This window comes from Somniosus microcephalus, chromosome 8 (genome assembly GCF_052327205.1).
Source record: "Somniosus microcephalus isolate GS21.2 chromosome 8, FLI_Smic_1.0, whole genome shotgun sequence".
NCBI classification, from domain to species: Eukaryota; Metazoa; Chordata; class Chondrichthyes; order Squaliformes; family Somniosidae; genus Somniosus; species Somniosus microcephalus.
This window is the reverse complement of record NC_140994.1, coordinates 26,523,474-26,538,744: the sequence shown is the minus strand read 5'-3', so window position 1 is coordinate 26,538,744 and position 15,271 is coordinate 26,523,474. Positions and strand designations below refer to the sequence as shown.

Genomic DNA, 15,271 nt, shown 5'->3' with positions numbered 1-15,271 from the left:
AAAGAGCATATGCCTTCTCCATTCTGGCAACCAGTGAACTCCATCATTAATGGTCTCTGGACAGTAGATTGCATCAGCTCCTGATGTTACACTGCTCATTCCAGACCATTCTTTGGCTGTAACTTGGTTCCTTACCATCAACTTTTTCCAGACAGTAGCATTCCTTTAAATCTTGAATAATGTGCCCACTGTATATCATTTCTCTCAACAATAACAACAATTTGTGTTTATATAGCACCTTTAATGTAGTAAAACGTCCCAAGGTGGCTGCACTGGAGTATTATAAGACAAAAAATTTGACACCGAGCCACATAAGGAGAAATGAGGGCAGGTGACCAAAAGCTTGGTCAAAGAGGTAGGTTTTAAGGAGCGTCTTAAAGGAGGAGAGAGAGGTAGCGAGGTGGAGAGGTTTAGGGAGGGAATTCCAGAGTTTAGGGCCTAGGCAACAGAAGGCACGGCCACCAAAGGATGAGCGATTATAATCAGGGATGCTCAAGCGGGCAGAATTAGAGGAGCGCAGATATCTCGGGGGGGGTTGTGGGGCTGAAGGAGATTACAGAGATAGGGAGGGGCGAGGCCATGGAGGGATTTGAAAACAAGGATGAGAATTTTGAAATCGAGGCGCTGCTTAACCGGGAGCCAATGTAGGTCAGCGAGCACAATCTCATCAGTTCTGTCTTTACCTGTGCTACTTCAAGGACAACAATAAATTGGATTTGCATAGCACCTGTAATGTAGGAAAATTTGTCCCAAGGCGCTTCTCAGAGGCATATTGGATGCTGAACCAAAAAAGGAGATATTAGGTGGGGTGACCAAATGCTTGGTTGAAGAGGTAGGTTTTAAGGAGGGTCTTAAAAGGTGGAGAGGAGCAAGGGTTTAGGTAGGGAATTCCAGAGGGTGGAGCCTAAATGGCTGAAGGCACAGCCACTGATGGAGGGTGTACAAGAGGCCAGAGTCAGAGGAACGGAGAGTTTTGGAGGGATTATAGGATTGGAGGAGGTTACTGAGATACAGAGGGGTCGTCGCTATGAAGAGATTTAAACACAAGGATGAGAATTTTAAATTTGCGGTGTTGGGGACCAGTAGCCATTTTAGATCAGCAAGGACAGGGATGGTGGGTGAGCGTTAGTCAATCTTCACATCAAACTAGTTTTCAGCATATTTTTGGAACGCCACAACTGAAACATCTCCAACTTGTCCTTACTTCAGCATTCGAGGGTCAGTTTTCACATCTTTACAGTGCTGTGACTGTCTAACATATAAGCATTGCACTTCTTCTTATCATCTCATTTTTCAGCTTACAGAAACACCTTCATATTATTAAATTGCTTCTTTTGCAATTGCTATCTTCAGCTCAGCTTTGGCCACCTGATGTTATTTCCGTAGGAGAAGACTAGAGGCCATAATTATAAAGGTAAGGAAACAAAATAAAGGTGGGGTAGATTGCTGCCTAGTATAGTTAATGTTTGAAGCACTGAAACACAGGGCAGAGGGATATAGGCTTGGCACTAAAGCAGGAAAGAAATGAAAATGGTCTGCACAAAAAGAAAGTTCCCACTTTATAAAGAGGGCAGGTAACCAAAAGCTTGGTCAAAGAGGTAGGTTTTAAGGAGCGTCTTAAAGGAGGAGAGAGAGGTAGCGAGGTGGAGAGGTTAAGGAACAGGTTCAGGAACAGTCACTGCTCTCTTCCTGATATTTGGTGGTCTACTTATCAAACAAAAACTAGACTGCTTACAGACAACTTACAAATGCATCATACAACAACCTTTTCTCATACAATTCTGAAGGTTTTGTTTTTACAGTTTGTTTCTTGAAGTCAGACGCTTTGGAATAAAATAAGTTGCTCTTTGATGTATTTCCCACTATCAGATGTTATGAAACAAATATACTGTAGAGTATAATTCTAAAAATGGCCTCCGTAGCACTGCATCTAGGGCGGTGTTTTATTAACAGCTTTAAAGTATACCACGTACATCAGTTACTATCGTGCAGGGTTATTTTACACAAGGCCCTCGTCCATCTGAATTAGAATAAAGATCGTAAACCAAATAAGATCCCTGCCAAACCACATTTCTGGCTTTCAACCAGCTAAACTAAAGATCAAAGTGAGGTCACGGTGGTAAAGGCCAATAGCCCTCCTCATTAAATCACCTTCGCCCAGTCCATATGCACCTTTTGTAGATAATTATGCAGCAAGGTTGCATTCCCTCATGATAACAAAAGGCTATTTATCCCAGGTCCTATACCGAGATAACAGGTAACAGCAGGTGTACTGTTAAGATACCTTGCTTTGCATAGATTTTTCTTGGCAAATCACAGAGGAAGTCAAATTAGTTCCATATGTAGACGAGCATAGGCTATTCATTGTGAACATATGAAAACATTTTAATGAGGAATGCTTGCCATTAAGACCTGGATCGCTGAAATTTCTCTTGTGTGCCTATTTCAAGCTGAAATGACAATGACCTCCTTTTGAACGTTGGGCTGCAAAAAACTCTATTGAGTACACGGCAAAACTTGGGAATGAACAATGTCATAAATTAACATAATTACAATTTAGATTAACAGATTACGTAACACTGTAGGTTTCGTTATACTTAATAAAAGTGTTTATTTTTAGCATAAGAAATGTCAATCTGATGACATGTAATCTACACTGAAAGATATACACCAACGTTTGATGTCACATTGTACTGAAAGCTGAAAATACCTAAAGCCTTTATTACAGTCTTAGTTGCACCAATTTTGCTTATAGGTGTTTGGATGTGTTGATTGTTTGCCTGCTCTCAATAAGCAATTAAAATCAAATGTCTGCCACATGAAAGAGCTCCAAGCATACACATGCAGCTAAGATGATCAAATTTGCATTATTTCACTAAAGGGCTCTGCTTTATTAAAAAGTATAGGAGATAAGACATCCTAATGAAAATTCCTGAATATATATTCTTACAGCAACAATAATGCAGGGGGAAAAGGGCATTTTCTTTCTGCTCGAGCTCTGACTATTCTATTAAAAGATAGTCGAAACATAAATATGCTCAGCACATTCAAGGCAAAAATTAAAAGCAATGTGTGCCATTGCATGACATAGAATTACAATGCAAATTGTCTCAATACATCCCACATAGTGTGCTAAATAGTCATATCCACTCATTTTGTCACCTTACACGGCAAAAGATATCACTTTCTATTGCTCTAAGATTCACAATCCTTCCCCTTAACCTTTCAAACCCAAGGTAATGAGAGAAGCATGATAAACAATAACTAATTTGCACTATAAACCTGTGCTGTCTTACAGTGCTGTGCTAAATATATATGTATATATATATATATATATAAAGATAAATAGGTTTAACTTTAATTTATCGTTCTGTTCTCACTAAGGCTTATTATCCCGACCTTAAATTTATGGAAGCTTAGGTTCTATAATACTGGCAAGCATTGTATTAGACATTGCTTTCTCAAATGTGTTTTTATTTCTTTTATATACTTTGAAAATGCCTCGTCTGCACCGAACCTTTGTAATTATGAATTAATAACAGTAAATTGTTGTCTATCTGTCTTATCCTATTTTGTAATGATTATATTTTTCTTACATCATTCATGGTTGCTAATCTCTCTAATTTACCACCTTTGTATGAGAGGTCTAATTGTAAAGATCAATAAATGAAAATCAATTTGTTTTATAACTATGGATAAACACCGAATCCAAATTGGGCAAAACTTCAAGTATTTGGGGAAAAAGACCTGGGGGGGAGGGGGGGGAATTCGGTGGTGCTCCCTTTAGGCCACTAATTTTGCTGGGGCACTAAAGTTAGTACCCCTGCACCGTAATTTCAGTGGTAGCGCCCCCAAGCAGGACGAGGGCCGCTACTGGAAGCGTTCCCCCCCCTTCCTGGGCCGCTACAAGTTAATATCGTGGTGCTAAGTGCAACGTCGGCACATAGTGCCGCGGTATTGCAGGCCTCCCTCCCCTGATTAAAGGGAAGGGGCCTAGCGCTGCGCGCACCGGGGCCCTGCTGGACCACCGGGGAGCGGCGTGCCGTGAAAGCAGCCCGGCACAAGAGGCGTGCCGGGCTGAGCGATCGCGGCCGGCACCCCGAATAAAAAAAGGTGGAAGGTGCTGGCAGGCGGCCAAAAAAAAAATGCCCGCCCGACACCTGCCCTTTAACTTGCGCTGCTGCGGCTGCACAAACGCCCCCTAACCCTGTTGGACATATCGTCCTGCAATAGGTCAGGGGGCGCAACTGAAGTCTGTGGCTGGGGCGCTGCGCACAACGATGACGTCATTGCCGGAGACGCAGTGCCGCGGATAGGGCTGCCGGCTACCGCTGCCGTTAACCTCCCGCTGAATTTTGCGGGAGGCGTTAGCAGCGCCGCTCCGGGCGCTAGGGGCGTTGTGCCTCATTAGCGCTCCCCTGGGGGTGCTAACGGGAGACGCAAATCAACCCAATTTTTCCCCCTGAATTTTAGCACAATTCAGATTTGAAATGGTGTATCTGCCCCCTTTTTCTTGTCTGCTCCTTTTAAAATTAGTAGTTTTTTCCTAACCGCTAATATTTTCAACCCGCTCACCATTCCCCAGCCACAGTGCCAGACAGATTGGCAGTTGGGTCTGTCTGACTCAGCTGACTTGCTTTCCCTTCATGTGGGAAATCTCTGCTTAGTATCTCCCTCATATAGTATGTGGGGGATTTGGTAGTAAATCTGCATCTTCCCATTTTATTGAACAATGCATTGGGCCAGCAGAGTCATGGGTTTAAGGCAGTGATTGGTGCTAGCAGACAAGTGGCCTAGAACTTTATGCCCGAGTGCCCCAGCGGCCTAGTTGGAGGTGGTCGGAGAATGCATCCATTTTCTGATGGGCTAGTGTTGGGTGCTATTCACGTTTCCTCAGTGGCTTCGGGAGGCTTCCTCCCTATCTCCAGTACAATCTATCTTTTCAGCTTTCAGGTGAAGAGTGTGTGGGGGATAAAGTCAGTATAAAAGTAGCACCCCGGAAAAATTAGCACCCCCGCGCCGGAAATTGGTCGGTTGCGCCCCAAAGGGAAGCGGGGCGCTACTGGAGGCACCCCGCCTCCCTCTTGGGGCGCTGTGAGTCAATATTGCGGCATTATGTGCCGCAGTGGCACGTCGCGCTGCGGTATTGCAGGCCTTCCTCCCCTTCTTAAAGGGGAGGGACCTTGTGCAGTGCAATCTGGGGCCCAGCTGGGCCCCCGAGGACCGGGAGTTCAGGCAAAAGAGCCCGGCACCCAAGAGAAATGCCGGGCTCTTGGAGCACAGCCGGCACTCTGCGGGGGGGGGGGGGTTCCGGAGGCCGGGGACGGGAGCGCAGGCAGGTGCTGGCAGGCGGCCAACAACAAAAATGCCCGCCCCGCACCTCGCCTTTAATTTGCGCCTCCCTGGCCGCAGGTACGCCACCCTGACCCTGTCGGACATAGCGTCCGGCGGTAAATCAGGGGGCGCTCCCGCAGATCGCGGCCGGGGCGTGAGAGGGGCGCTGCGCACACCGATGATGTCATCGCCAGTGGCGCAGCGCTAATGGTTAGCGCCACCACTAACCTCCTGCTGAATTTTGCGGGAGGCGTGGGCAGTGCCGCGCCTGGGCGCTAATTGGTTTGTGCCCCACTTAGCGCCCTCTTAAGGCGCTAACGGGTGGCGCAACCAACTGAATTTTCCCCCCTGTATGTTTTAGACAGTACAACTAGAACCTGAATTGTTCCAAATATTTATTACCACTCGAACACAGATCTTTACCAAAAAGCAAATTTTTACTTCGTACAATCGAAAAATAAATTCACGGAGTGCTGCTGGTACAGTGTGTTAATGTATGTACGTCATTGACTGGCAGTTAACAGTTTCTCCCTGTGATTTCCCCGCAGAGTTAGTTTTCAATCCCAACCAGGTTGCCTGGTGGGTTGGGCTGAAGAGCCGAGGAGCTTCCCTGGAGAGTGTGCGGGAAGTAAAGCTGGAGTTCTAATTAACACTCAAACACCTACGAACAGGCAGCTTTAGAAGGACATTGGCAAATGCCCAGCAACAACTTGACTGCCCACCTAGTCATTCACAGAACGCAGTGTACGGGATGGGAGAAGTAACAAAAAGGAATAAACACTTTTTCAAAATGTGGAAAAGAAGCACAAGTGAAATGTAAAATTAGGAATTAATCTGAGAATACCCATGATATTTTATGACATTGCTGTGCTGCATACACGTACAACACTCTAATCAAAGCATATACTCAAATAGACTAAACTTCAAAAGTGCCTGTAGTAAAATAATTTCTATTGTTAAACTTCTATTTCATAAGATGTGCTTGAAATATCTTTTAAGAATTAAAATAACACCGTGTAGATGGTGGGATTTTAAGACCTTCAACTGCTGGCTGCCCATTTTCCACCTTAAAAACAGACGACTGACATCTGGTGCACCCAGTTGCCTGCCTGAACCTACCTTCAGGTAGGCCTTTGAATGAGTACCCAGCACTCCCGCCCAAAGTAAGCTGTTTACTTATGTAAATCATGTTCTCTGCCTGTTGCAGGACCCCAGTTGCAACTTTCAAGGAGAAATGGGCAATGGATGCGTGACTCATGCCAGTCCCACTTTCTCCAGGCATTGAGAGGCCTAACTGGTGATCCTTAAAGGCACCACTGGAGGCCTCTGCCAAAAGGAAAGTTGTTTCTTTTTAAAAAAAAAAAGGTTTTTGAGGGGCCATGAGGAGCAGGCGTGCTCCTCCAGGACCCAGAAAAACCTTCCGGCCTGCTGCTGACCTGTTCTCAGCACCCCCACCCAGGAAGGCCTTGCGTGCCGATTGTCCTCCTCGCCAGACCAGTGAGCTGTGGCGGGGCGCTGGTTTTTTCACCAAGAAAATGTCAACTGCCATGGATGCACCGCCGATATTGCGCCCATTCGGCACCCAACCCGAAAGTCAGTAGCTATTCAAATCCCATAATTTCTAAGACGTGTTTTTGTAGCTGCAAGATTCAAAGACTTGCAACATAATGCAAATTCCAGTTCCTGGCGCTGACCCATGCAGAGACTTTAATGAAACAGGGTAACTGTAAATGTGACCCTTTTCATCATTCCACAAGTTTGTATCCCTCACTGAACACAGCAAATCTCCATAACAACTTACATTTATACATTGCCTTTAATGTAGAAAAAAAACATCCCAAGCAGCTTCGAAGAGGCATAATCAGAAATAAATGGATGCCAATTCAAAGGTGGCGAGGTGACCAAATGCTTGGTCAAAGGGGTGAATGTTAAGGACCATGAAGAGATTTAAACAAGAGGGTGAGAATTTAAAATTTGAGGTACTGGGGGAACCAGGAGCTGATGCAAGGTCAGCAAGGACTGGGGTGATGGGCGAGTGGGACTTGTGGAATAGGCAGCAGAGTTCTGGATGAGCTAAAGTTTATGGAGGATGGGAGGCTAGCCTGGAGAGCATTGGAATAGTCGAATCTGGAGGTGACAAAGGCATGCGCTCACGAGTGGTACTGAAAGGGCTAAGAATTCTAACAATAAATGTTCAATCCCAACAGTGTCATTTCAGTGTATATTTTGCACGTTTATTAATATGTTTGACAGAGTGCCAGTAGTTACCTCCCTGTATGCAACTTTTGATTGGAATTCTGCCAGCATAGCAACATAGCAATTTGCTTCAAGGTCTCAAAACGTCAACTCAAATTTCTCTCCACGGATGTTGCCTGACCTGCTGAGTTTTTCCAGCATTTTCTGTTGTTATCTCAATGAACTATTTCACTGACCCATTCATCTAAGGATGGCAGGGAGTGGTATGGTACTGTTCCCACAGTTATATATTTAACGTGGCACTATTCCCACAGTTATATGCCGAACTGGGCCAGAATATTTGTACCACAATATGACTAAGTTTCCTCTGGGAATTAAACCTATGCACACATTACCAGGATGACACTAGCAACTATGTCAGCAGTGGCTGATGTAAGAACTACCACATCTGGATACTGGGTTCATTTTTGACAGGCATTGGTCTCACTGTATCCATACCTGTCCTTTTGAATGGTTCATTAGTAATGGGCAGGGATTGTAACCTCACTATGTTTTGATCCCGACATATCCATGCTCTGGCAATAATGCAGCACATCCTTGAAAATGGTAGGCCAATAAAAATGAAATAGGATACATTTTGCACACACTGCCCCCTAGGTTCCAATGAACAGAATATCTTGAGCTACTTTTAATGATTCTTTGCAACGGACTACTTGTGATTTTCTGCACTTGGAAAATTATCTCCAGCGTCTTGGCTTCTTGACCTGCGAACCCCACCCATTACTCATCTAGAACAGCTTCCAAAAATGTAAGCCCTTGACAGATTGGGTTCCCAGAAAACGGCATCAGTGAGCCAACTCCTGGCATTTACACCACTAAATGTTCTTATCCCAGTGGCCAAATCAGACATCCACAGAAAATTGGATCCACAATTGGGATAAGGGAGCCAGATTTAATAGTGCAGATGAAGAGGGCTGACTCGTGTATGGTGGATTCTCAGAATCCAATCTGGGAACCCGATCTGAAAAAGCAGCAGCATAAAAGCAGCTGTAGTGTGTCATTAGTGTTAAGGTTAAATCCTTGTATGTTTTAAGATATTATTTTAAAAGTTCATAATATACAACCCCTAGCCGAATCCTGCACTTTCAGAATCCAATCTGAAGAATTGCCAATGTAATAACAGTGGAGGATGATTTGGAACATTAAACCTGGCCATTTTCATGCAGACCAGCCAGGCAAAAGCAACAATGAAAACACATCTATGTCTATTGTTCGAGACAGAATTCACATAGACACTGTCTGACTCTGAATTCAATGGCAGGGACCTATTTACAGAGTTCTATTCCTGAAAATGGGAAAAACTAGAGTCCTGACATTTACACTGGCATGATAACTGAGCCAGTTTCCAAAGAATAATAGCAAGTCATCCTCTTCGACGTAAAGAAAAACACACAGTTAATTTTTTTACTGTTTTGAGAAGAATGCTGCAGGTTATTTTTTAATAAATGATAAATTCCACAATTTGTTATATTTAATCCTACTTCAGAAGTGTGCATATTTACCAGACAATAAACAAATTGTGGAACAAGTGTAGCTTGGGTTATTTTACTCAGTCCAGCTTTTAATAATTAATTTAATATGTATTTCAGTCATAGTCTGATAATGCGGTGTTCAGAAAAGGCAGTGGTGATTATGGGAAAACTAGGATTATAACCAATATAACCATATTATTGTAATCAGGAGGTAACATTACCACAGAAAGCACTCATGTGGCCTGGGTTACGTGGCAAATCTTAACAGCGGTACTGCCTCCCTGTTCAGTCAGTGGTTTTTCAGTGATAGATGGATTGAATATGAGGCAACCTTTACCCAAAGTCATGGACACAGCGCCAAAAACTGCACAATAAACACAAAAACGTGTTTTCATTTGAATGAAAAATGGCAAAAGAAAATAACACTAAGTTAAAAACTCCAAATCCAGCTTTGACCAAATACCCACATTAGGCTAATGGATTGCACGTTGAGCATGAGATTTTCTGTAGCTGGTACCAGACTGTACATAGCATTTGGCACCCACATGCAGGGCTTGTCACTATGGCATAAATGGATGGAGTCAGAAATCCAGACAAAATAATTTGCTTTTATTGGCTCACAGTATGTGAGTACAATTACCAAAGAAATGAACTACTTTCTGATGACAACTTTGAGAGAGAAATACCATCCAGTTGATTGATAAATGCTGAGGTATTAGTAAAGACTATTATTAATAGTTTGCAAGGGGTTATCCAGGGGACATTCATTGCTAACTGCTATTTATTATATATTACACACATACCTACTACATTTAGCAAGGAAATATGGTTGTGTTTGAGGTAACACTTGCATTTCCCATCATTTATGGAATTTTACAGAGTTGGGCATGTTGAACTCTGAAATACAGGAAGAAAATCAACAGGGGTCAGATTGTAAATAGCTTAAAATACTTGTGCTTAGAATGGATCAAATCGGAGCTTTCTGAGCCACTTCTATCACTATTTTTGTGTAATATGTAAATAGAAGGGGAAGAACTTTACAGCAATATTTTGTATTTGCAGGTTTATTATAAACTAAAGAACATTTATTTCAAAGCTGAAACGGGTCATCTTAACCTTGCGTGACTCATTGGTATGGTCATTTAGAATATCGTTTGACATGCTGTTTGCGATTTAGGCTACCTACCGTCAAAAAGTTATTGATGTATTGGAAAGGGTTCAAAGAGGAGAAAAAAGGGTGATAATCCAGTAAATAACAGCCAGCATGTCCTTAGAAGGGGAATATCCTGCCTGACCAATCTCTGACTTTTTTGAGGAAGCAATATCCCAGGTAGGCAGTGCGGTGCTATCCCGAGATTTACAAAAAGCCTTTGATAAGCTTTCTCATGAAAACCTGGATGGAAAACAATTGGGCACTGGTTAGATGGGTAATGTCGAACAAAGTGGGGGAAAGTACTGAGTGAGGTGCCCCAGGGCTCATCTTTGGGACCACCACTATTTCTAATTTACATCAATGATTTTGGAGTTGGAAACTCAATGCAAATGGGTCAAATTTACTCATCTTACCAAACTTGGAGGGACAGCGGAATTGAAGGAGGCAGCCCAGAAATTAGAAAGCGAGTTAAACATTGACAAATGAATTTAATGCAGACAAGTGGAAATTATTGCACATAGGAAGGAAAATTGGAAAACATACATACTTCAAGAATGGCATTAAAATAGCTAAGGATGAATTTGAAAGATATGTTGGCCCGGATTTTGCGGTGGGTAATGATGGTGAACTGTTAGCGTTCGCCGTCGTTACCCTTCTGAAACTGATGGAAACTTCAGGATTTAGTGCATGCACATCTAAATGCAGAAATCCTGAAGTTGCGGTCAGTCATTCATTGCTCTGACACGGGCTGTTCTGTGGACCCCCCCCACCGCCCATCACCGGCAATCAGTGGAATTTGAGATTTTCCTAGCTAATATTGCTGTTAAACACCCCATTAAATGTTAAGCCTTGTTGGAATAGGAGTAACTGGGATTTTAACAACATATTGACTGCTAAACAACCGTTCTGGCACTGAAAAAATAATTTTTATATTTATGGAATGTCAGATTTCTCCATTATGATAAAAATTACAATAAAAAATTTAAAAAAAAGTTTTTCCCTGATATTTCAGCTTCTACCTTATCCCCATGTGAAAGTCCCAATTTTATTTCGCGCTCTCTCACATTTGTAAAAAGGGAGGATAAAAGCTGCCTTTTATTTCCTGGTTTGCTGTCTGTGACAATTCTTCAACGTGATTGGCTGCTTAGACTGCTTGATGATGTCACTGCTGCATTGCCATAGGAATCCCTTATTCACAGCGCTACAATCAATTACACGTCGAGAAACCTCAAGTTTTCAACACAGAGATCGCGATATCTCTGTGGGCAGCTTTCTTTGAGGTCAGTGGCGAGCACCTTTGCTTCGCCACTGACCGCAAATTACGGGCCATTGGAGTCTTATTAGACTTGCCGTGAATCGTGTCCAACCAATGAAGTGCAGCAATCAACAAAACCAATAGAATGTTGAACAATGTAACCGAAACAGTAGAATACAAGTCGAAGGAAGACCTGATCAAACTGTACAGTGCTTTGGTCAGACCACACCTTGTGCACTGTACTGTTTCAGTTACTGAGAAACAAGGGAGACATTCAACTCCTGGTGGCAATGCAGAGCAGCAACACGAGGTTGATCCCAGATGTCAGCAGTCTGAGTTATGAGAAAAGACTGGAGGGATTTGGACTTTTCAGACTGGAAAAGAAACATCCGAGGGGGGAGTTATAGGAGATAGTAAATGGTATGGAAAAGGTTCATCTGGAACATTGCTTCAAATTAAACTGTGGGACGAGGACACAGGGACACAGGTTGAACTAGTAAAAGGTAAATTTAGTACTCATGTCAGAAGGTACTTCTTCACACAGAGAGTAAGCAGCAATTGAAATAGATTTATGGGTAGAGTGATGGAAGTGAAAGTCCTGGAATCATTTGAGATAAGACGAGGTGCAGCAGTGGAGGAATTGGAGGGTTGTTCTTGACAGAGTTGTACCATCTCCTTTAAGAAGACCTCCAGATCAGATCTAACATCTGTACAGTACTACCAATAATTGGCAAAGTCACAAAGGCTCTCATTTCTTATACAACCCATTGCTTCCAGGCTTGCACTGGTGACATTTGCAGTGCTATCCAGTTTGCTGGCCATAGATGTATCAAGGCAATGGTGGTCCTTCTTGAACTGCTTCAGTCCTTGTGGTGCACGTGCTTTGATAATAGTAACTGTGCAGTAATTATTACAACTGAGTAGCTTGCTTAGGCCACTTCGGAGAGCATTAAGAGTCAACTACTTAGAGTAGGACTGAAGTCGGGGGTGGCAGATTGCCTTCCCTGAAAAATGTTAGTGAAGCAATGAGACCCCAGCATGGTCATTGTTTCTGATGCCAACCCATATATTATCAGGTTTATGAATTTCACATGGAGGGATTTAAAATCACAGCCTCTGGGTCATTAGTCTTGCACCATAAACAGAATACCATACCATAGGCACTTTCTAATTGTAACTGTAGCATACGTCCTAAATTATCCCCATTCAAACAAAGCTTTGCCATGGTTCTATTATGGCAGGGCAAAGCTTTCTACCTCCTCCTCCTCCTCCAATGTCTGTTCACCAACTGCTTCTGGGGGAAGGAGGTGGCCCGCAGGCCCATACCCTGTGTCCATCCTCCCAGGAAGGTGGCCAGTAAACCTAGTTTTCCTTACTTTGCTGTACTCCATTCTTCAGGAATTTTGCTCAGTTTATAACTGGCGTGCTTCCCCCAACACCATTTCACCTGGTTAAATGGCTCCCAATTGCAGTTCACAGATGATTATCGGGATTATTGCTTCTGCCGTTTCATTGGCCGGCCCATTGTGTGGGCGTTAAATTACACTTACTCAAATCAGTAATATCAACTGTTAAGCCCTTGCTTCATGCTTTCTGAGCAGTACAATTCTCCCATGGATTACAGTCATGGAATTTCTACGTATAAAGTACACTGTGATTTGCACCAGGATAATTGAATTTTCATCCATAAGATGTCAACTCCTTTCCCCACCAGGGAGACAATCAGCTATGGCATTATCGTAGAATCTTACAGCACAGAAGGAGGAATTTTGGCCCATCGTGCCTGTGCCGACTCTTTGAAAGGCACCCAATTAGTCCCACTCCCCCCTGCTCTTTCCCCATAGCCCTGCAGATTTTTCCATTTCAAGTACATATATCCAATTCCCTTTTTGAAAGTTACTCTTGAATCTGCTCCCACCGCCCTCTCAGGTAGTGCATTCCAGATCATAACAACTCGCCGCATAAAAAAAAAATCTCCTCATCCTCATCTCATTACATAGAGAGTAACACAGAAACAGGCCAATACAAAAAGAAAATACTGCAGATGCTGGAAATCTGAAATAAAAACAGAAAATGCTGGAGATACTCAGCAGGTCAGGCAGCATCTGTGAAGAGAGAAACAGAGTTAACGTTTCAGGTCATTGGCCTTTCTGACGAAAGGTCATCGACCTGAAACATTGGCCCAGTAATTCCTGTCACAACGCGTGAGTACGGACGGGGTACTCACGCGTGTGCCCGGAGGAATTGCCGGTTTTCAGCGTGCACAGCGCATGCGCTGAAAACCGGCATTTCCTGTCTTCTGACCCAAGGGGTTAAGAGGCAGAACGCGTGCGACTTGTGATGCAGCGCGTGCGCAGTGGAATTCCTTTTTTTTTCCCCCCCCAGAGTTGCCCGAATGTAAAGGCCTCCGGTTTTTACGTGTGGAAAAACCAGACGTAAGTACTTAGTTTTACAGGTAAGTGGTCTTTTAGTACAATTTAGAAAAAAAATTTCCACAAGTTTATTATTTTTAAAGAATTTACAGTAAGGTAAGTTTAGTTTTAGACCCTATTTTTAAAAAAATTATTTTTTTCAAATATTTGATTAATTGTTTAAAATATTTTTTAAAACTTATTTATAGTTAATATAATCAGTGGGATGTTTTTTAAAATTTTATTTAAAGTTTAAGTAGTGTTTTGGCAGCCCATACTTTTCATGAGTTTGACAGTTCTTACTCTCAAACTCATGAATGAAGTTTCCCCTCCCCTGATTGGCTGCACAGTGCTCACCTGATCCCAGCCGGCACATCGCACTAACTACGCCGCTGGATCAGGTAAGCACATCGCGCCGACATCTGATCCGGGCCAGTGACAGGAAATGCAAGCAGGCCCGGGCTTCAGATGTCGGCGCGTCGGGTGAGTGCACATCGGGGGCTTGCACGCGCGGCAAGCTCCCGATCCTAATTTCAGGGCCATTAACTCTCTTTCTCTCTTCATAGATGCTGCCTGACCTGCTGAGTATCTCCAGCATTTTCTGTTTTTATTACAGAAACAGGCCATTCGGCCCAACAGGTCTATGCCCGTGTTTATGCTCCACACGAGCCTCCCCCCCATCCTACTTCATCTCACCCTAGCTGCATATCCTTCTATTCTTGCCTCCATGTACTTATCTAGCTTCCCCTTAAAGCCATCAGCTGCTCAACATAGCGAGTTCCACATTCTAACCACTCTCTGTAAAGAAGTTTCTACTGAATTCCTTATCGGATTTATTAGTGACTATCTTATATTTATGGCCCCTAGTTTTGAACTCCCCCACAAGTGGAAACATCTCTACGTCTACCCTATCAAACCCCTTCATAATTTTAGAAACCTCTATTAGGTCACCCATCAGGCTTCTCTTTCCTCAGGAAGAGAGCTCCGGCCTGTTCAGTCTTTCCTGATAATTATTTTACTTTTTTTTTTTAAATACAACAAAAACAAAATTCAGATGTGGTCATTTTGTTTGTACTTCTGTTTCACCTTTGTATGTGGTGAAAATGGGATATTTCACCAACCTTTTGTTTTGTCTTGCTCAGCTAATGTTGATTCCAGCTTTGGGCAACTGTAACTTTAAATGTGCCGCACGGTTAAAGATACATTTGCCCACAGCTGTAATCCAAAATGGCTGAGGAAGATGCAGGTCATCAAACTGTTCCTCTTTAAGCAAAAAACGATATCGTAATTGAAAGAGAAAAGAAAATAACTTGTCAGTATTTATAAATCTCACAGCATAAAACAAGGACTATAATATATATTTATGAAAGCATGAAAATGTGTGTGTATG

The 15,271-nt window shown here is 43.0% G+C and overlaps 1 long non-coding RNA gene across 1 annotated transcript; it reads left to right on the top strand.

Annotated features, from left to right (window-relative positions):
* Positions 1-543: 543 nt before the first annotated feature.
* Positions 544-9,119, top strand: LOC147113391 (uncharacterized). Its single transcript, XR_015079195.1, has 2 exons — positions 544-1,414; positions 5,883-9,119. It is a non-coding gene; the product is annotated as an uncharacterized LOC147113391 (long non-coding RNA).
* Positions 9,120-15,271: the final 6,152 nt, after the last annotated feature.